The sequence below is a fragment of the Camponotus vicinus genome, unplaced genomic scaffold, assembly GCF_025532165.1.
Source record: "Camponotus vicinus isolate PSW18456_S1 unplaced genomic scaffold, iyCamVici1.0 SCAF_1, whole genome shotgun sequence".
NCBI lineage: Eukaryota > Metazoa > Arthropoda > Insecta > Hymenoptera > Formicidae > Camponotus > Camponotus vicinus.
Window position 1 is genome coordinate 15,793,687 of NW_028141945.1, and position 23,074 is coordinate 15,816,760.

Here is a 23,074-nt window from a genome sequence, read left to right on the forward strand (position 1 = left end):
CGAGGTGACGAAACACGAGGGTAAAGCGCCGAATAAAGCGAGTAAATCCGGGCAAAAAGTGTAAAAGCGTCACGCGAATCCATCCGGCGCCCGTCCAGTTTTAATTATTTTAATAGCAGCCGCACCGTGTGTGATGTTGCAGAAACATAAAAAAGAAAATCGAACCGCGATTCGCACCGATGCGCATCTCGCGCTCCGAGAGGTTCAACAAGAGATACCGTGCGGTTATTTTTTTTACATTTTTCCCCTCCATGCCCCGATAATCGGCAATTTCGGATGCAGCTATTGTGAAAATTCCGCTGAAATGGATTTTAATAATATTATTTGCGAGGTAAATTTGAGGTAAAAAGTAATGTCAGGCGTCTCCCCCCTCCCGGGATTCCGATCGACGATGTGAAATTAATACGCTGTTAATAATTTATTTGATCACGCGCGAGTGTTTGTATCGAATTATTTGCGCGGAACGTTTCATATGTTTATGACGCCATTCGGTAGTTATTATTATAATCCAGGGATATTCGAGAAAATGATAGATCGCGTTGAGATACGGGGCTCTCGATATTTTTCGCCGTGTCGAAAAATATCGAGATGTTGAGAAACGACCGCCTCGAATTCATCTCATGGATGACGAGACGCGACTTGGAGTCGTTCGACTGGTCGACTGTGAATTGGAACGTAAATGCGACCGTGTCAAGCACGGAATGCAGAATGCGTGGTGTTTACGTTGACTCCGAAATCTGGTGTCTTATCTGGCGCCTGCCTCCCCTTCCTGTACGTTCCACCCTCGCTCCCAGAACGATCCTTCCTCGTCCTTTTCCGCTCCGTCAACGTCACGGCAACGTATTCGTTAACCGTGGAACAGGAATCGATGCTGTGACTCGGATTTAGAGCGAATATTCGACCTGGTAAATGCAAGCGACGCGAATATCGACGGAAGACTGATTTCTCCTAGAATTGGGTGTTTAAAAGAAATTCGCGATTGGAAAAACAAGCATTTGTTCTTTCCTTATATTCGTTTGATCTGTATCCTACGTTTTCGATGTGAATAAAAATAATAAAGTATTTCGTTATAGGCGAATTAAGGATTATATTATGTTGAATAATTTAATTTTTTTTTGCTAGATATCGATTTCATATGTTAAGCATGCTGGTTTAAATCCTTTTATTCATTGCTTATGAAAAATTCACTATTGAAAGTTAATATTAAGAATGAAGTTTCATAACCGCTTCAATAAATATGTAATAGCTTTAATTTATAACTGACCATTACATTATAATATCTAAAGAAAAAATAATAGATATAAATATAATTTTAATATAAAAAATAGTTGTTTTACTATCCGAGAAAGAGAGTAACATATCATTTTTTCCATTCTAATATTTTTATAACATCAAAAATACATGCAATATGTATTACATGCAATTTTCAAAACGTTCTGTTATATCACAAAAATTTATCTATTTTTTATAAAAATTACACGATATTTCTTATAAAAATTTCCGATATGGACCTGATTAAAATTTACAAATACAAGATAGATTGAACTAGAAAATAGATTATTAATTCCAATATTTCTGCGATATGAATTTTATTAACTTTAATCTTTGCAATGAATTTTTTTGAAGATTAAAGTTTTAATAATATATGTAATCTTTAATAAATTTTTTCTAGCACATTAGAGATGCCACATTAATAACACAGGTCTACAAGGTTTTGTTGTTGGGCAGCTGGGGGTCATTTCCGAAGTAATTTTCTGTGTAGAATCCGAATCCGAGGTCAGAATTGGCCCATCACGTCAGGATTTTGAGATATTTGAGGTTATATACTCGAAAAATGGCTTTTTGGGCTACTTTTGAGGTTATGTACAGGACGCACAAAATTTTTTAGCTCTTTTCTTCTAATTGCATCATTTAGTACTACTCTTTCCCTTCAAAAGCATTCACATTAAACCTGTAAACTTTGAACTATAAACCCGAAAACCTGGACTGAAAACTGTATATATGGGTTTTTGGGGTCGCTGATGCTCATGAGGTTGTTGGGCTATAACGGCGCAGGGTTTGGAATTCATCATGTCATCTTAAAATGGCCGTAACTTTGCAAGGAAAAATCGTAGATGACCATTCGACAGCTCATTTTGAAGGGAAAGAGTAGTACTAAATGATGCAATTAGAAGAAAAGAGCTAAAAAATTTTGTGCGTCCTGTACATAACCTCAAAAGTAGCCCAAAAAGCCATTTTTCGAGTATATAACCTCAAATATCTCAAAATCCTGACGTGATGGGCCAATTCTGACCTCGGATTCGGATTCTACGCAGAAAATTACTTCGGAAATGACCCCCAGCTGCCCAACAACAATCATGACCCAATTTTTTGTAGACCTATGTAATTTATCACGCCAATGGTAGCATGATAAATTATTTATGATTTTATTAAAAATTTAATATTTTTAAAAATAGCTCTTTTTTACATAATTTCTTAAATTTTTTCAGAATTGTGACATGTGACATTTCTAAAATTGAAATCTCGAGGAGAAAATTATCTAATTGGAAGAATCAAAAGAAGCTAAAGTATTCGATGGCACCTTTGACTAAAAACAAAAACAAAAATTATTTATGATTAATGATCCAACTAGGAATTTAACTCTGAACTTAACACACATCCCCACATCTTCCCTATCCTGCGCATACTCGAGCATCGAACCCTCTATATTCAGAGCGTTACATTACCATTAGGCTTCTAAACTTGGGCGATTACGTCGGATCTCGATGGCTCAAGTCGATGATATTAAACGATTTCCTTTCGCGGCTAAATACTTGCGGGCTATATAGTTCGGGATCGCTCTCCGAACTCGATTAAAATGTTCGAAAACTTTGCTGGAAGGGTTTAAGCTCTCTTCCTCCTCTTCCCCTTCCTCTTCCCCTACTCATGCCCATGGGGCTCGATTCAAACAGGGGTGCGATGCGACCATGTAGGAAATTCACCAAGATGGTCGCACCAGGGGCGATCGCGCGGGTCCGCGAGGAGCTTGGCCAACTTGGCTTTTATAATGAAACTCTTCATGGGTGGGGGCCGCCGCAAGAGTAGCTCGCAGCGTGCCAAGATTTAGAGCGATAGTTGTTACGATGAAGTTCTCTCCTTCCGGGTTTTCTCGGAGTCTGCGCTTGTCTTTCGCTGTCTCTCTCTCTCTCTCTCTTTCTCTCTGGTTGTCGTGTTGGCTTCGTCTCGCCCCGTTTCCTCGACAACCTTCCCGACTTCCGGCATCGAATCCGACGTGGCACAAAGAGCCACTTTCTGGTAACATTCGTATACGCCCCCGGGGAGAACATGTAAGGGTCCTTCGAAAGCGGGACTTAACTGTTGCTCGCCTTCAATTGCCGCTCTGTAATTGAACACTAATAGAATACCGTCAAAATAATCCCCGAGTGGTTTCATCTCGCTATTTCTCCGATAGAAACGTATTACACGGTCTCGTATTGAATTTCGAAATGCGCTCGATAAAAAAACATTATGATCGTTTAAGTTTTATTTATATTTCTGCGGTATTATCTGTGTAATAATACAATTTTAATATATTGCATATTTTTAATATATTGCATATTTTTTTCATTGGAGATTGAAATCGAACAGTCTCCAAATTTGATAGCTGATGAAAAAGTATAGATATAATTTGAGTTTCATGAGAAATTCATTGTCAAGAATTATTATTAAAGTAGAAATACTTCAAATAACCGCTTCGATAAATATGCAACAGCTTTCATCTTTTTATAACTGTCCATATTATAACATCTAAAGCGAAAATAATAGACATATCGTTTAGTCGAAAGCAACGAAATGAGATCAAAAAGAAGGCCACGCGAGAAAACTTCAACCCTATCGTATCTAATAATTAATCCGGAAGAAAATATCGCTCTTTAGCGACTGATAGATCGATTCCCCAAGTGACCATCACATATCTCGTGTACACGTGACAGAGATACTTTATGCAACGGGCTTCGTATAGTAAAGACCGCGCGTTTAATTAGGCGCGCGATACACAATCAGAATTATGTGCGGCCAACAGCGCGACGTGTAAACATGTGTTTGCATAAATCAGACCGCGAAGAGATAAACCACGTGTCTCGGGTCACGCGCATCTACTGAGAGAGACAGAGAGAGAGAAAGAGAGAGAGGGATGGCGTCACTTCGAGACGGAAAAGTGCACCGGAAAATGATTGAGCTACCGGTGGCTTTTTCAAAGCAAACCTCGGAGGGTCGTTACCTCTTTCACACCCTCTTCTCGCTCGTAACTTTCGGATTTCGCCGCGTGCGGAATCTGCCGGAAACCGCGAATTGTCTCGCCCTAGCATTGCCGACAGACGTTGCCTCGAACTTCGGGTATTCCGGGACATACTTCCTGTTAGATATGTCGCGATCTGATTTGCGGTCCGTTGCACGTGGGGCTAGTTTGTGAAATCAGCATGGCCATCGTGACGTTAGTTTGTTCGATCCCGATTCTCGCTTTATGCAGAATATTCATTCTTTATGCATTTCCCGCGCTTTTTTAACAAATTTTCTGTCCTCTGGATTCGATTTTTTTGGTAATCAAGATTCATCTCTTTGATAAAAAAAAAATGTTTATGTATTATATTTTTATATCACTTTAAGTACAACTGTCTTTATTGCACAGTTTTAATACATTTAATATTAATCTTAATTAATTTTAATTTATTATTAAAGAATTTAATTATAAACTAAAATTAATTAAGATTTATTATTAAAGAATTATATTATATTAATTAAGATTTATTATTAAAGAATTTAATAATAAATTAAATTTAATAATAAATTAATTTATAATCATAAGCTTGTTGTAACTCTTACTTATATGTCTTCGACATATCTTGAGCCTGAAATTTTTCAATTTAATAGATTTCTTTAATTTTTAATTTTAATTAAAATTTTAATGTGTTCTTTTTATGAACTTTATATCACACAAATTTGAGAAAACATTTATTCGAGATCCTAAAGAAATCTATGAATCAGACTTGTTTTCCGATAGAAACAAGCCAGCCTGTTTCGTCTCTCACGACTGTTTAATTTCACGGGGAAAGAAGCCGGCCATTAATCTTTGGAAATATTTGACGGCGGTGAAGTTCTGATCGAAGAAACATCGTTGTCGGCGGCGACGGTCTAAAATACACGCGCCTCGTGTGTATATGTGTTTCGCGAGTAATACTGATTGGCACTTAACTACGCACGAGTTCGTCGTTTCGTCGGGGAAAGACTCGGCGAGTGTCTGCGCGACAAGTTTGGCGCTTCGACGAGACGCGGAGAAGTTTCCTTCGGGATCGAAACTTCCGGAAACATCCGAGAACGCGTCTTGGCTTCCGCCAAATTCGCGGCGCAACCTTCTATCGACGGTATCTCCTACTTGGAAACGAGACGCGAAGCGAAGATTGACAGAGCCTACACCGCTACCTGATAAAGTAGCGCGTAATTTTCGCGAGAAAAGCCGCGAGAATTACATCCCGCTCATGTCGAGGACAATCGTCGCCATGATTTTGTTGGGATCTCGCCATTTTATGAAATATTTTTAATTTTATAATTATACAAATTTTGTAATCATACAAATTCTTGATTAGTCGTGCGTACATTTTATACTTTATCGCGTAAGCATGTTAGAAAGTCACATTTCGTTCTGACGAATAAAGAAAAAAATAATTTTTCTGATCACGGCAAGCGAGCGTTTACCTTCTCGTCGGGGCATGCTCGTCTTCAAACGCCTTTGAAGCCGGCTACGCCTTTTTCGCAGGTAAATTTTAATGAGCGAACGTGCAATCTACCTCGCGCTGCTGCGTCTCCTTAACGCGAGGAACTTACTTTGCGCATTTACCGAGTCGTTCGAAAAAGAACGCCAAGGTTAAACTCGGCGTCGGGATTGTTATTTTATCGTGCTTTAATTTCTCAGAGTTGATATTATTTCCGACAGAACTATTTCACGAAGAAAAAGCGTCGGTTTATGTAAAATTGTAGCATACACACACATAGTTGACATTTAACTGAGCATGCTCCCAGCGTTTGAAGTCTCCTGGTTTCAATGAAAGGCAAACGCGTGCATGTTTCATCGCTCCTAATGGGCAAAGCTTTTCGCTCGAAATTGTCGTCAACAGCTTCCGACTTCAAAGATGTAATGACATAACAGTGAACGGCGACGAGGCAGCAAAAAAATCACGTTTAAGCGAGAGTCGCGTTTGCGATTTATCTGCCAACTTTGTAGGACCGTCCGCGGTGATTGTCCTCGTCATTATCGCCCGCGGGGGTGGTACTTTAGGGTAGCGAGGATATTTCGGGAAGCGACGAAACGTTCCTCGACGAAGCGTCCCGGTGGCTGTTAACTTTCCCAGTTGGCGAACGAGATAGAGCCCCGTAAGATGTAGTCGAATGGCATTTAGGTTCGAGTCGCCTCACGCTAGACAGAGTCATCCTGCAAATGTCTCTCGTTTCTATGATGATCGCTTCGCATTATCGTGTACTTAGGAAAATAGCAGCAGCGAGGAATAATTTATGCCGTAAGGTACGTTAAAGACTCACGGTGATCACGTAGATGATCATGGTGTAATCTAAAGCTGAAAGCGGCTTATTATGCAACTTTTGATAACCAACATGCCGCGTGCGCGTAATGCTATTTATTGCGCGATTGCGGTCCGGCATTATAATAAAATGACGATTAATAGATCCATTACGCGGAGAGAAATTCGGAGACAAAACGAGCGCGTGCGCTGAATACACATTCGATTAATAATTCGTTATTTGCGCGCGCGCGCGCGCGCGAGTATATCAACTGGTATTGTAATTACTGGGCAAATAGTAGAACGCAAATATATACCGATTACCCATTCGATAGAAACTTTGCTACGCATATTCGAGCGACCTGCAATTATTCGGTCAACCGGCGAGATAAATTATTGAGCGCACGCGGAGGAGAGTCCTTATCACACGCGAAACCATTTGTCAGATACACAACGGACAGTTGCGTGGCGTAAAATCTGTTAACTCCGTGTTTTGCAAGCGTATACATAACGTATGTCGCATAATGACTCCAAATTGATGTCGCTAAAGCGTCGGACCTTTCACTCCACGTGAATTATTTTGTTTATTTACGATTCTCTAAGCGTTATAATGGAATAAATTTTGACGTATAAATGAATATTCATGAAAACAAATGCGAGGCATGTTTCAAAAATTTCCAATAAAATCATTTCGCGAATAAGATAATTTCGTGCGTCACAAAGTTGGGAACGTTTCATTTATTCTTTTGTTGTACGCGACAGAGAGAGGGATACACGTACGGTAAATGTTTTTGAAATTTATATGCGAGTGTACGTACGTGGGATGTAAAATCAATCGCGAGGGGGAGGCTTGTTTGCGACACGAGCAACGGGAAATGTCTGAAAAGCCGCGATACCGATCGTGATTTCTCTTTGAATTTCGTTCCGCTGAAAGTGCAGCTTATCGTCCTCATCTCGACGGCATCTCGAATCCATTAAGGGTTATTTCACATCATGGAGGTTCTTTGAAGAATAATCGTGTCAAGTGAGTTACGTAACTTCTATATTCCCCTATATATGCCGACTCGGACCAGCGGATCGAGATCAAAATTGCGTTCACGTATAGCCGAGCTTAATGCCGGGAGGGTTAGTTTTAATCCTCTCGACCTTCGTGATATCATTATATCGTCGTAATACATATAATGCGAGCTTTTGCATTTAAATGAGGTGGCGGGATGTGTCTCTCCCTCGTTTGTTCTGCCGTTTGTTCAATTATTTCTTACGGCAATCATTTCCGCTTTATGACTGACCTAATAATTATTTTCCATAAATTATATATTAATAAATTTTGTATTAATTTTGCATAATATAATTTTTTACATAATTTAATTAAATTATTAAATTATAATTAAATAATTAAATAATTTTTTTAATATAATTGATATAAAATAATTTAAATAAATATAAATAAATAATTTAAATAAATATAAATAAATAAATTTAAATTAATAATTTAAATAAAATTTAATAAATAATTTAATAATTTTTTAAATATAATTTATATAATTTTTTATATCAAAAATATTGTTTGAAAAAAATTGCCACAATTTTCTGCTTATTCGGAGATGGCGAGATTTTTCTTTAACTCGCGCATGATTATTTATGTAAATAAGAAAGGATACAAAAAGCCCGCCCCCAACACACACTTACCCCACACGCAGGGCGATCAAGGCTGAATTTACACCAGGCCAATTAATTACCCTACATAAATAAGTCAGACGATTAAACCTCCTAGCAAGAAGCGTACCTCCCGGCATGTTTATCCCGCTCTCGGAAGATTGCAATTTGCAAAGCGGGCGAGGTTAAGACTTAGGTAGATCGCGGCGAATTAATTTTAACGTCGTGCAAGTCGGCCCGAGAGCTGCACAATAATTAAAAACAATCTGGTAATTAATTCATTGCTTTTAGAGGCAATGACGGCCCTCGCATCGGTAGATATACGTCGAAAGATTATGCCGACTGACCTGTAATTTTCGTGGGTCTCGAGGCCAGCGATCGTTTGCCGCAGGAATTTTAATTTAGAGAACAATAATTCATGTCGCTTTTCGAACTTAATCAGCAAATTATTACTACTACATAATTAATAAAGAGAGGGCTTCTCATTTCAAGGCGTAAAAAATTTCTAAAGAGGACTTCTTGGAGAGGACAAAATGTTTCACTAAGAAATTCGTACCGGAAATGATTATTGTGGGTAAGAAGACGAGTCTATTTCGCGAAATCGATCGAAATTTGCGAGATAATTGAATGGAAGAGATTCTAATACAGATAATCTCCACTCCAATATCACATTATCGATCTATTTCCGAAAGACGTCGACGAACGCGCTTCCGCGCTGTTACTTCATATTTTAAAAATTAAACCTGCATTTATTCAGCTCACATCAAAACGCTGAGGGAGGGGGAGAGGATGGTCGTTTGCAAGGAAAACGGAAATTTCCCATTAAGCTGACTTTGTTAAAGTCGAAACAAAATTAGCCCCTTAAAACAATGGGATTCTATCTCGTCGATAAAACCTCCCCCCACGCGCTTCCTCCCCCGCCGCGTGATTCCGTCGTATTTTTATTCCGTCTTTAAACTCCGTAACTAGCAAGATTGCCGATGGAAAAAGAGAGAGAGAAAATAGGGGGGAAAGAGGGAAACATTCGGCGCGCCATCGGTCGCGTCCGTTTTCAAAGCGCCAAAGAACGTTCGTTAATTTTAACAAGATCCCGAGTCGAACGAATGGCGCTCGTTAAACAACGCCGGTAATTCAACTTAAGAAGCCGCGCGCGTGCGATACAATGGTCGGTATCTGGCCTTACAGCTGCAGGATCGAACGACTATTTGCAATTAAACGCCGCGGACAAACGGCGTTTAATATCGATCGGGCCTGGCAGCGCACCGCGAGGCTAATTAGAAAATTAATCGGTAACTTTCGCGGATGCCGATTTATCAGACGCGAGCGTAAGGGAAGAGGGTGGAGGGAAGGGGGCGAGGAGCTCGAATTCGCGCTCGCTATCCAACGGCTAATATACCCTACGCGGAAAATTATTGGCCTCGAGCGTGTTGGAGTTTATTCGATTTAAGCGCCCGCCTCTCGCGAAAGCCCGTAAAACATCCGCGGCTCGACGCGAGTAATTAGAGCGGTAATTAATATAGTTTTTCTCCTCGCGCCTCTCCCGGAGAAGCTGCTCTTACGGAGCTGCGAACTTCCAGGCGAAACGAGAGGGGAAAAAAGGAAGGGTAACAAGTGAGCGAGGTGCTAGTGAACCACGAAGACACACTATATATGCGAGGAAGAATTTTTGTATTTTTATGAATCATTTTTTTTTTTAACTGGAGCATAATTAAGCTAATTATCGAAACTATTATTACCTTTTTAAGGGAAATGTATTTATCTAGATAAGAAGAAGGTTTCTTCAATATTTCTGAAATTTAATTATTTGTTGAAAATTAATTGTTTCAGGAAATATCTTTTATATAAAATATATATATATATATATATATATATATATATATATATATATTATATATATATATATATATATATAAAAAAATATATATATATATATATATATTTTTTTTTTTGAAGGAAAAATTCGTAGAATTAAAAAAAAGAAATTGAGCAAAAAGCACTTAAATATATAACTATATTTCTGCTAAAAAAATTTATAGAATCCTTCATCAGTGGCTTAAGAGGGAACATGAAATATATAGCGGGAAAAAATAATAGATCGCGCTATTATAAATTAGGGGAAAAAATATGTTCGCGAACTTTATTATCCCCCCTCAATCACGTGTACTTCATTGTACACTTCCCTGTTTTCTATTGTCGGTTTTCAACGGAAGAGAAGGTTACGTTGAGTGGTATAATTGACTTATTCATTTTTAATAGCGATTCGTTCATTGGATGCGGCGCATAAATAACTGGCGAAAAGAAGCCATTGAATGCCGGCGAACGAAAGGGTGAAATAGACCGTTATCGTCGTTAATAATCTAACAGCGAAATTCAACGTTGAAAAGTATCGATGCAGGCCGATACACGGTATTTCATGCTCTCCGGAATAACGAGATCGCCATTTTCATCGAGTATTTATCTCTCTCTCTCTCTCTTTCTCTCTCTCGTTTTTCCCCTCTTCTGGGAACGCACGCTTCTGTGAGCCGCGTTTGCATGAATTTCGCTTAAGCGAATTGCAACCAACGACGAAACAATCGTCAATAACTGCGTTATCACTGTGTTCCCGTTGCTGTTGACATTATTCTTTTCAACTTATACGAGAAAGAGAAGGGGAGGGGGGGGGGGACCGCTCGAATTCGGCTCGATAGCGACAGAGAGTTAATAGTTGGCGGTGATATCAACCCCCCCCTTCCTCTCTCCTCCCCCTTGTTATATTTCTCTGTCCACATTTTTTTCCATCTGCCATAGACACGCGATGGTACTTTAATGAAAAAACTTTGCGCGAGCGAACGGACGGACGAATAAATTGACGGGATAATTAATGACCGAAATAAAGAGAGGCGGGAGTGCGAAATTTCATTCGCAAAAATGCGAATGTACGTGTATATATGCACGATTGCCCGAAACGTTATTACCCGTGTAACGACGTACAAGTAAGTTAACGATCGCGCTAGTCGCGGACATTAATTCTATGAAAATTAAACATATAATTTATATAATTCATATTTAACGTAATTTTAGACGGCACGCCTTTAATTTTCACTCCGATTATGTAAAGCTTTTGTTATTTCTTTGATTTATATTTGCGCTAAAGATGACCCAAAAATAGGGTCGAAACATTCGCAGACTTTTGTATCTATTATTTTAATATTTAATTTATATAATAAATAACTGTGTAACAAGATTGACACTTGACTCGTATTGCTATCCTAACCAATTTATATGTTTAATTTTAATATTTTCGAGTCTGACATTTCTAATAATTAATTCTATGATTGAATGGATATTACGCAGCCGATATTTTCCGCGGTGATTTTGGAATTTTACTTGACGACCGCGGTGTATTATTTACGACGCCATATCACGTTACCGGTTTAATCATTATGACGTTAATAATGAATGATTTTTTGCTCCCACGGCTTATGGAATATCGCTCTAATGTAAACGAATTGCGTGCGCGCCGCCCACCCCCGCCCCCATCCCAAATACGTTGTATCGCGAATGTTGTTCTTTTGATTTTGTCATCATATATATCGGGGGGCGAACGATGAATGGACGGGACGCGTTCCGCGCGTTTTGAAGATTAATATTATATTCAAATACACACATCCGGCGTTGTAGAATGAATTTACAGAATTCAATGTCCGTTGAAGGTAGGTAGGTACGTAGCTCGAATGTAAACCGGCCCGGCATTAAATTTGTATCGCACTCGTTTCCGGCATACTTCTGCAAAACTCCATTGTATCTCTCGCATTCGTAATAAATGATCCGCGCTGCGACGATAAACACACGCTCCGCATTATTCTCGTTATAAATACGTCCGTCTGTTTGGAGACAACATCGTGCATCCCCCCCGGCCTCCGCCCACGCGCGTGTTTTGCGACTGTTGAAATAATACGTGGCCAAAATTGCAAGAATCTATTAGCGGCGATAATCGATCGACGTGGAAAGATGGACGGAACGCAATTTTCCCATCGAAATTCCGCATCGATAATTGGAATTTGTTGCAATTGTGTTGCGATTGTTAGGTTAGGTACGGCCTGGAGATCGCTTTTGATCTCGTCTGGAAAAATTGAGACAGCCTGATAAAAGATTCTCGGCCAATTACGCGGATTCAACGGGGAGGCGGCCGTGTCTCTTTGAAGGGATAATTAGTACGATGATAACCCGGTGAAGCACGGTATAATGAAACGAAAACAGCAGCGCCTGGGGTGCGAGAGCGCGCGCGCAAACCGGCCACCCCGCTCGCTCGCGGCTACGAAATTACACGGCCACCCGATATAATATTCCCTCTTTCGGCCACGGTGGGATTGATTGTGTTTATCTTTCATTAGGAACGGGCCGGCGAAAAAGGGGCTAAAGCCGCGTGAATAATGAATCGCGTGATCCTCCCTCGCGCAAAATCGTAGACAAGAAGGACAAGATGTCTCATTGTCTCGATCCCGCATTTTGTATTTTCTGCGCGGAAATGAGTAACAATGATGTTACCGCGTCATGATAATGTCGAACATATCATGTCCCCCCCCCCCCGATTCGCGCGTTATTTCGTTATCGAAAATTACGGATTTCATTTTGGCGTGAAACAAGAGAGAAAAGTTATTTCTCCCTCTCTCGACTTTCGTTTTATCTTCCGAAATAATTTTCGATTGCGATGAGCAATTTAGAGTTTTGTACTCGTTCATTTATTCATTGTTCCACTATTAAATTCTTCATTCTCCGATATATCTTTCTCTTCTACATTCAAATGATTATATATAACTTCCTCGTTTTTTTTAACTTATTAAAGAAAGGAGGATTGTAAATAATTAATTATACTATTCTTATTTGAGAACATTTTCAGAATCTGCTAATCAAATAATGATAGCGTGAATTATAAAAAAATTAACGAAAATATTCAAGGTATTAGGAATAGTAGCTCTGTGAATTTCAATTTTAATATTAAATTTGATTTACAAGGCAAATATTTTTTTGATATTGGACCGTTTGCATGGTTTCCATTTTCATTCCATTGTAATTACTCCGATATGATATTCGCGAATGTAACTTATTATTCATTTGTACTTTTACAATATTTATATTTTTTCCGCCATGTGTCTAAATTTTTTCTCCTCGAAATTTTGAATTGTACCCGTATTTTACAAATGAATCTTTTACTTATGGAATTATATGAAACAGTATAGAAGGTCAAGATTATTATATATTTAAGTCGTGTGTAAATTTTGTTATCGTGGAGCTTTTTTATTCAAAAATACGCATAAATCCAGAACAATCAAAGAGGATAAAATTATTTTCACAAAGAATTTATCATTATTTTTATTTTGCTGAGATATCAATATTGCAACATAAGTGCAAGAGATGTTAAATCTCAAAATTAACAAATAGTTAGGAGTAATTTAATAGAAACTAGATTCATCTTCATAATCAGTAGTTGTTAACGGAAATTATAAATTATTCGCTTCAATAATTATTGATTTTTATTATAAATATTCAATATAAAATCAGTTAAAAAGATTCATTACAACTAAAAATTATAATTTTATATGTTATTACTATTCACGTGCTATTTAATCATTTTGCAACCAATATAACATTTATTTGTTTAATTTTACTTTTTTTAATTTTTTTTATTTTAATTTTTAAAAATCTATTTTTTTTTATTTTTACATTTTTACTTTGATAAAAGAGATTCACGAAAGCGATCTCGATACGAGCCTCTTGTTTTCCAGTTTAACGTTGCATGATTTCTCTTCCCATCGTAAAAAAAAAATAATGATAATACGCGACAGCCGCGTGAATCCTATTAAAGGCAATTCTAAATTATAAACTCTTACATTACACGCAAGTTACGCTCTCTTCTACGTTTCATTAAATCGGAATTTCTACATCGTTAATACTGGCGCGTGCTGGAAAACTTGGGAAACAGATTTGATACGATGGGCAGAAAATTGCATCTCATCCAATTTTCCGTACATGTAACTGAATACAGAATTGTTTCCCGTGTTCGATCTATCCAGAATATCCGCGCACCAAAAATTTCATTTCGATTTTATTATATACGCTTTTTTTAAACTCGCAAGAGAGGGAAATGACATCAAAATCTGTTCGCCTTGGGCCACGTTAAAATGCAGAGATAGAGAAAGAGAGAAAAAGAGAGGGGGAGGGGGGAGGATTTCAACGATCAAACTTCAATTTCGACATCAATCCGGACGATTTGCACGACGGAACAAGTGCACTTGTTTAAATTAAATATCATAAATCCGTTTATTTTAGCAAAAATCTAGATTTTCTACTCGATCGCAAAAGTGTCTTATTATATAAAGATGTGTCATTATCGAAATTTACACAATATATTCTTGACTTTTGACTCTTGCGAGCAAGGAAACCAATTTCGCGATTATATTACCGTCCGTTAATTATTGATTAATAACTGCAGCTTCCGCAACAGTTAACCAATTAACTTTCGCGTTAATTAATCGGGAAATTCGCGTCGCTGCCTTTTCGCGCGCGTAAAAAATGAAATTAATTAATCATCAGAGACAACGTAAACATTGACAAGGCACATTTACGATGCATTTACTGTCGCCGTGACTGTCCGCAGTTGACTTAAATTCTTCAGCGGTCGCGCGCGAATTCTTTATGAGGACCTGCCGCCCGAGTTTATCGGATGACCCAGTGGCCCTTTGACCTCGAACGCCCGACATGCATACCGGGTCGACTTGATGCATCGTCAGCCTCGACCGTCGAGAGGCTCGGTTGCGTAGCGTGCAGCCATCTAGGCCGAAAGGCACCAACCTCCTCCTGGAGCGAATCTTTTTTTCGAGCCAAAGGAGCTCGCCTGGTACTCGATGATGAATTCTCGTGACGTCAGTTCCGAGGCGCGGTCACCCACACAATCGAGACAGTTCGTTCAACATCTTTCAATGCGCTCGCTCGCGAAATTTGGTCTGATTGCTTCAATAGAGCGGCAAAGCGGAATAAACGTCATGGTCGGGTCGTTTCATCTTTTTCTTCGTAATTTTCCATTTTTTTAACTACTTTTTTAATAACAAATACCGGGTTTTTTGTTTTTACAAGATCTCTAGAACATCAAGAAATGTATAAAATATAAAGTCATTAATTATTAATTGCAAAAATAAGATGTATAAAAACAAATAATCAAAATTAGTACTTTTTTCGGAGAAATGCATTTTTCACAAATCTATTAAGAAAATCGAAAAGGCAATTTTTTTTACGAACTTAGTATACTAAAGTTTTTTTCAGAATTTTTTTAGAATTTTCCTCCTTTTGTTATTAATTTTATATAAAAAATATTTTCTGCATTAAATCTAAACTAACAATTGTATTTTCTTGAAACTTTTTCTCTAAGGATTTTTTGGGTCACAGAATCCGAATCTAAAGGAGAAATTTGTAATTTCCTGCCATCTTGAACTTTTTGAAATTGAAAATTTTGATTCAAAAATCCCCCAGAAAATAAATTTGCAAAAATTTTGGATGTAAGGAAAAATAGCTGAAAGGATTAAACACGAAATATTGGCTTTAGAAAAGAAAGGAAAATAATTTTCACCTTGTAAAATTGCTTTTAGATTCGCAGAGAAATGTTTCCTCGCGTGAAAATAAAATATCTATTTTATTTTCAATTTCATTAAAGTTTTAGTAAGTGAAAAAAGTTGTAATTTGTGGAAAAATAGTCTGCAATCTAATTTTTTAACATCATTTAATTGCAATTAAAGGCCGGTATTTTAAAATTGAATATAATAGATGGACATAAAGAAGACATTCCTTTATGGCACAACAGCACTTTTCTTATTGGAGATTAGTAGAGGAAAGTTTAATACGTACATAAAAGGCGAAAGTTTAATACATGAAATTCCTTTGCCAAGAGTGTTGAGAGTTTTATAGGAAAAAACATAAAATAATATCCTTGAAACGTTGTTCTCAAAAAATATGCTTTCTCGGCTTATAGCGGTTTTTTCTCCTTGTGGTTATTGTCTCGATACGATACCGCTTTTCCACTACAGAAATTTTATTTCACGATAAAGTTCCCTACGCGCGCGAGCTCGTCTATTTTAATCCTCAATTACGCGTTCAAATAGAATTAAACAAAGAATTTAAATCAAAGAATTTCCACGCGAACGTAAAATCCTTCTTCATCGTGCAATATGTATTTTCTTGACGAGCGCTAAAGAGAGATTTTTCCTGATACGTATCATCCGAGATTATCGAGATATAAAAGTTTTCACGCTCGTTCAAAGATTGAGTTTTTAACGTCGCGTCTCTCCTCGAAAAAACGTTTGATAATCGTCCTGTTGATCGTAATGCATTTTACTTTTAATCGCGTCCTTCCGCGAGCCGGGAAGGAGGAAGAGAGGGAGGGGGAGAGGGCGCTTCTCGTGGCGTTTAATCCGACGAAATTGCCACTTTGTCCGCCCGTAATGAGTTCTCACGTCGCGACGGGGCATTATGATCGACGAGGGCGGCGGCGACGATGACGGAGAAAAGGAGAGAGAGATAAAGAATGCCGAGAGCGAGACGAATTAAGTTCTCAACTCCATTCAAACATCACTTCCGCCCCGATGATCTCATCGCGCTCCTCCTACAACTTGATCGACGCGCACGTTATTATTATAAGGAATTATTCCCCTCTTTTCCTCCCCTGCCTCGGTCTCGAGGTCTCCTCTCCTCTCTCTCTCCTCATCATCGAGGAAAGCCACTAATCATTGACGCATTTTTCGCATCGACGTAATCGATGGTATCAAATAAGTGGGAAATGAATAATCGCGGCGGAGCGTTTCTAGTGGAAATCGAGTGGCACGATAACTCTTCTAGACTGAATCGAACGGTTGATAACTCTTCTGGATGACCGAACGATCAATCAGTGCGAAATATAGGCGTCCATAGCTCACGCGTTATCGATATCATGAAAAGAGACGTGTTATTGACCTCTACCTAGCGTTGCTAGTGTTATTTCACACACACGTCATCGACGTGCAAACACCCACACACAGATCAGTTGACAATGCTAGACTGTCGCGTAAGTGAATAGCATGCATGTCGAGTCATTTTCTCTGATTTATGAATGGCTCGAGTCAGAATACGAGTCGGAATGTGATCTTGAATTAAATTTATTCGCATTGAAGCTCGAAAAAGTGTCAACAATGTATTTCTTTCTGCGTCTAATCTTCAAAGAATTATTTTTATTTTTTTTTGTCTACTACCTATTGTGCATATTTTATTTATTTTTTTTTCTCATAACGTGGAAATGTTTAAATCTCTTTCCGGAGGTGTCGTCATTTACGTCTTTTTCGGGACGAATCCCTTAATTATACGGATGCAAACGTTGCACTTGACGCATACATTGCCGCCTACGAGACACGCAGAACCGCATTGTCGACCAGTTTGCACACAACCTCGGGCAGAATGCGCTCTTTTCTGCACCGAGGACCGCATCATGGACGTATGAAACGGTTCTTCTGCCACCGCCGCACACTATACGCTATTAATATCACGAGGTATATTTAGATTCCAATGGGGAAGAGGACGCGGGACTGTACGAGTCGCTCGTTCGATATGCCGTCTGCAAGGCGCAAATTGCAAAATAGAAAGGCCCCTTATCCGAGGTTCCTTTGCGTCTTATTTATTAGGCAGAAGGATTTCTATAGAAAAAAACTACAAACTCGATCGTTCCTTCGTTTCTAATAAATTGACAGCGCTTTTGCTTTTCTCCAAAATCTTCAATTAATAAAATTTAAAAAAAAGCATAATTATGCACATTACGATCTCATCGATTTCAATGACTTTGACATATATTGTCAATAAAAAGTTACAAAAAGAGTTTCACAAATTTCACACCATTTTTGGACATCATGTGCACTTAAATAGAAGACTAATTTAATAGCAGACTTAAGCTAATCAAAATCTGTTTCTGATTTAAAATCGAAATTAAGCTTGAGTTAGGTTACATCTTCTTGAAGTGGATATGATTATAATAATTATATAACTCAGATTGGATAGATAGATAACTTTATATCTTTATCAAAGTCCAAAAGAGAAGTTCCTAAGATATTGATTTTAAATTTTATGAGAGAAAACGATATCTTTTTCGCGCGTAGTTGCATCTGAATGACCGCCTCTGCAGCGGCGAGTGCAACATTATTGCACGCGTAGCACATTTTCGTTTCTCGAGCAATATTTCAACTCGCGAGTAGCGAGAGAATCGCATTATTTCTGGAGTACGAAGCGCCCCGAACGGAATGCACTTTCTGGTTTATATTTATAATTATCGCGACGGCGGGATACGCATTCGCCTCTACCGCGACATCCTGTTTCTTGTCTCTTCCGTTTTTGTTTTTCTCGCGAGAGGTCTCGAGATTCGACACGTGACTGGCAAACGCTTCACAGATGCACTCTGTGCATCCACGTCGCTGCGGCTCCTCGCCGCGGTAGATGTAGATCCTTTGAAAAAAGCTTCTTAGGATGATAAGTATGCGTCCGCGGTTTCCCAGCAAATCCTTAAAATATTTAAGGATTTATTCGACGTTTCATGAATATCCGAAAGGGCCGAATCTCCATCGACGTGATTTAACGAGACCCGAGCCATCTCACGGTTTGAAATTTTCCTTCTTAAGAAACAAGAGTTATATCAAATTTTATTCTCCCATAATTCAATGTCCAGATATTACAAATAAATCTATAACGTAAATATAACTGAATCTCTTTTATAGAGATTGTAGAAAAAATTTTTAATTAATTTTATTAGAAATAAGTGAAAACAGTTTTTAATCTACTTGTGAAGACAAAAATTAATCAAGCTGCATAAATTTTAATGGAAACTTGTTATCATTATTTGTAATTTTTGTGCATAAAAAGTGCGAGGATATAGAATAATAGAAGATAAAGGGATCGTAGATAAAGGGAACAGGTTTCTGTTTTTCTTTTCCCTTCAGAATCATCAATTTTCCCAAAATTGCAACAGGCAGCTGTTGCTGGGCTTTTTTTGGTAATTTTTTGTTCCCGAAGGAAGGTATCTCATTTTCTGCGCCCATCTTGTTCGAATTGTGCCGAATATGTTGCTCTCGAGGAGAGGTCGATGACACGGGTTAGCTTATATACACTAGAAAGACGTTCGGTTTAAAGGTCCATTAGATCCCCAGATGCAATATCGTTGCGACAGGTGACACACCGGGTCGTAAGACGCACACGGCGTATATTAAGGACCACGCCACCCGGTATGTCGTCACGACCAAGTGGAAACCTGGACACGCGGCACACGTTTCGTTTCGATCGCTCGGAGGGGGATAATATTATTTCACCTGAGTGTTCGCGGAAATATATCCCCGATGTAACATGACGCGTAATATCTAAATAAACATATCGCTTGTAAGCGGCATGAAACTACTGGTTAATGTATGTGATCATCGTTGGGTCCATATTTATTCGTCTGCCATCGAGAATGGGAAATTTTTCGCTCTCGATATCTGTTTACGTTGAATTAAACAGTAGTCACGTTGTAATGTGTTGCCCATTAATTAATATCAGATCGACGAATATATCGGGTGGAAACAAATTCAGGAGTCAAACTAAACATTATTGACAAATACGAGTTGGAGCTGCTCTTTCTGTCGCATGTGTGGCTCGCATGTGCCATCTTGTAACGCGTGACGGGAGTTTTGCGGTAATTACAATAGTTTGTTATACCGTGAGAGTTGTTTTCACCGACTCGGGCGCAGCGAGTCGCGAAATGGAAAATCCATTTACGATCTAAGCTCTCCGGATTAGGGTAAGCTGCTGCCCCAGATCGTCCCTCGTGATTTCAGTGCTTCGATAACCCGGTCGTGCCGAAGCGAGATGTCCGCCGGTGATTCTCGATCGATTTCCCCGGTATCTCGACAAGGGATTAGGTCAGGGGCCAGAGAAACGGGTTAGAGCGCGACGGAATCGGATGCTAGGACGGTCATCCGAGTGATGAGATGATTGGCCCGCTGATGAAACCTGATAGAGCTGCTTGCTGCTGCTCGGCCGGCTTGGCGGATTATGTTCTACCGTGCGAGAACACGCTGCTGATCCAGCCACTATGATCTCATCTCTCACTTCCGCCTTGGGACACCTATTCTGCCTCGCGAGTCTTCGATGCTTCGGGGCGATCAATCGCCATCCGTCAAGTCGAAATCCGATTTTGGCAAAATTAGGACCTCGAATTAGGCGCTGTAATTTATTTTGGCGAGTTTATTGATGTGAAAATACGAGATAAATGTATCTTATCTTATATTTGTACCCCATATAGGATCTTCAAATAGGATTTCACTCTAGTTCGATTTTAATTGAAGAAAATGGGCTGTGAGAGATACTTCCAAGTGAATTTGATGGAGAAATAAATTTCGCGATATTATATATATTTTCTCTCTCGCAGAAAAAGAGAGAAGACATTCCCATATATATATACACGGTCGTAAATTAAATAATGTTTAAGTGTCCATAAATTCGTGCCAGAGAACATTGTCTGTGCCGGGAGCGTGGATCGAAGGTGGAGGAGAAAGCAACAAATTGCATCCAGTTGAAAACTCGTTCGGCCATCTCTCTTGACTTCTCCACGACGAGCAGCCGGTTTCGAGAAAAATGACACTCTTATCTAAAAAATGGTCGGCCATAAACAATCCCGCGGAATCGGTGCGCGATAGCGAGCGGACCCCGTTGCTCTCGTACACGCCTCGGTATCGCTCTTTAACCTGTCGACGAAATACCGCATGATAAAACGCGCGAAAAATCGCAACTCTGGTAGAAAAGAGAAGTCGCCCAGACACGTAAGAGCTTCCGCTCGCTCTGTATATTTTCGCCCAGATAAGATAAAATTCAATTGCTCGCAAATATTCACGTATCACGTGTCGTTAAATGTTATTTCTTGCGTTTTACATCGTTCGTTCGAAACGTTGCAATTTTTCGTCTCTAACGTAATTTTTTTTTCTCCATCTATAAATATTTTCGATGCAAGAACTCGCGACTTTCTTCGATATACGTGAACATTTTCTCATTTTTATCTACGTGACGTAATCGAAGACACAATGACTCAAGCGTGTACAAATATTGGCAGAGAGCTTTTAGTGCTCTTTACCTGGATGGGAAAAGTAGACTCTGAGAATTATGTCATGTATTATTATAGTTGTTAAAAATAATTTAGAATTTAGATAATTTAATTAATGACTTCAAACGCTCGTTCGCGAAGCGACTGTCATATATTATGTATAAAATATATTTATAAAAAAAACACGCCGAATAGCGACCTATTGTAACAAGAATGTAATTTCAATTTCTCGCCCGATAAAAATGTAATTTACAATCTTTACAATCACCCAACAATATTCCTCGAGTGGATGAAATTTTTGCCGCGGTAACATTTAATTTCCAATTAATTGAAAAGTAAGAAAGCAAGTCTCATCTTTCATTTTACGCTCCTGACATTTAATTTGTCCGGGCGCTTTAATTTTCAACGTTAAATAGCGCTATAATTAGCTCTTAGATTAAATTCGCGTCGAGGGAAAAATCGACTGCGAATTACTAGGAGACGAGAAGGAATACTCTATAACTTTACACCTGGATTGAGCGACGTCGAAAAATGCAGGATGAAAGAATACAAGCATCGAAATTAGGAAGATTGATCGTCGTCGCAAAGAGATATATATATATATATATATATATATATATATATATATATATATATATTCCCTCTCGCGAATTTTCCCCGTCATTTCTACCATCGGGGGCGTCGCCTTTGTTGCTCGCGTCGCCGACCAGAGTTTTCTCTGGGTTTTACCATCCGTAGAAGAGCGACCGTTTAAACGTCAACAGCTGCGACGCAGGCCGCCCCGCCTATGGCCGGCTCTATTTGCTCCTCTTACATTCTTCATGAAATAGTTTGGTCTCGCCGTGGATATACGCTGACTGCGCGCCCCCCGAGAGGGATTAAGAATATCTTTCGGCTTTCACGGGACGCTCCGAGATGAATCGGAGCGTTCGCGACCCAGCCACGTTGCTTCCAGGATGACGCGGCTTCCTCGAGAGGAGCACCACTGCCCGTAGTTTAAAAGGAAAAAAAGGATACGAGAGTAGCCGTGACGACCCCTGAACCCCCCGAAAGCGTTCTCGTGGAGCGAGCGAGATGGGAAACTGCTCGAATCGTAAAATTCTTTGAGATAAGACAACGGGCGCTTTGAATGCGAGAGATTTAGATAGAGGAGTAATCGATGCGCGCTCGGTGAACTTACGACTAAGTACTTTGTGAATTGGAATACCTCTGTCTCTCTCTTTCTCGCCTCGGACACTAGCGTGGGTGTTATCTGAAGTGAGAGATACTTGTTCGAGAGCAGCCGGAGGGAGATCTGATTGTTGGACCTCTACGCGGTGTTTTATTGCCCATTCAAGCGGATTGATTGCGGAAACGAAGAGAAATATTCCGTATTTCGACGCGAGCTCTCGTATTGTTTGAATCGATGTGAATTCGATATTATATAAAAGTAGATTAATATAGAAATTTTTAAAAATATCGTTATAAAGATTACAAAATACTATTTAACATTGCAGAATATAATTTAAAAATATAACTATTATATTACAGTTATATTACAATTATATTTAATTACTATTACATTACAATTATATTTAAAAAGTTTAATTCTTGTGTTGCAATGAAATTTATTGATTATTTAATTAAAATAAAATTTATTAAAAAAATAAATTAAAAAACAAATTTTAAATACACATATATATAATACTCGGTTCATTAAATTTTAATTACTGAAAATAATTCAAATGTTTTAAAGCGGGGATTGATTAACTTCTCT

At 38.8% G+C, this 23,074-nt stretch overlaps 1 protein-coding gene across 4 annotated transcripts in view; it reads left to right on the plus strand.

The window, feature by feature from the left end:
- Positions 1-23,074, plus strand: part of Hiw (MYC binding protein highwire) — a 209,205-nt gene that overhangs the window by 150,606 nt on the left and 35,525 nt on the right. The window lies entirely within an intron of this gene.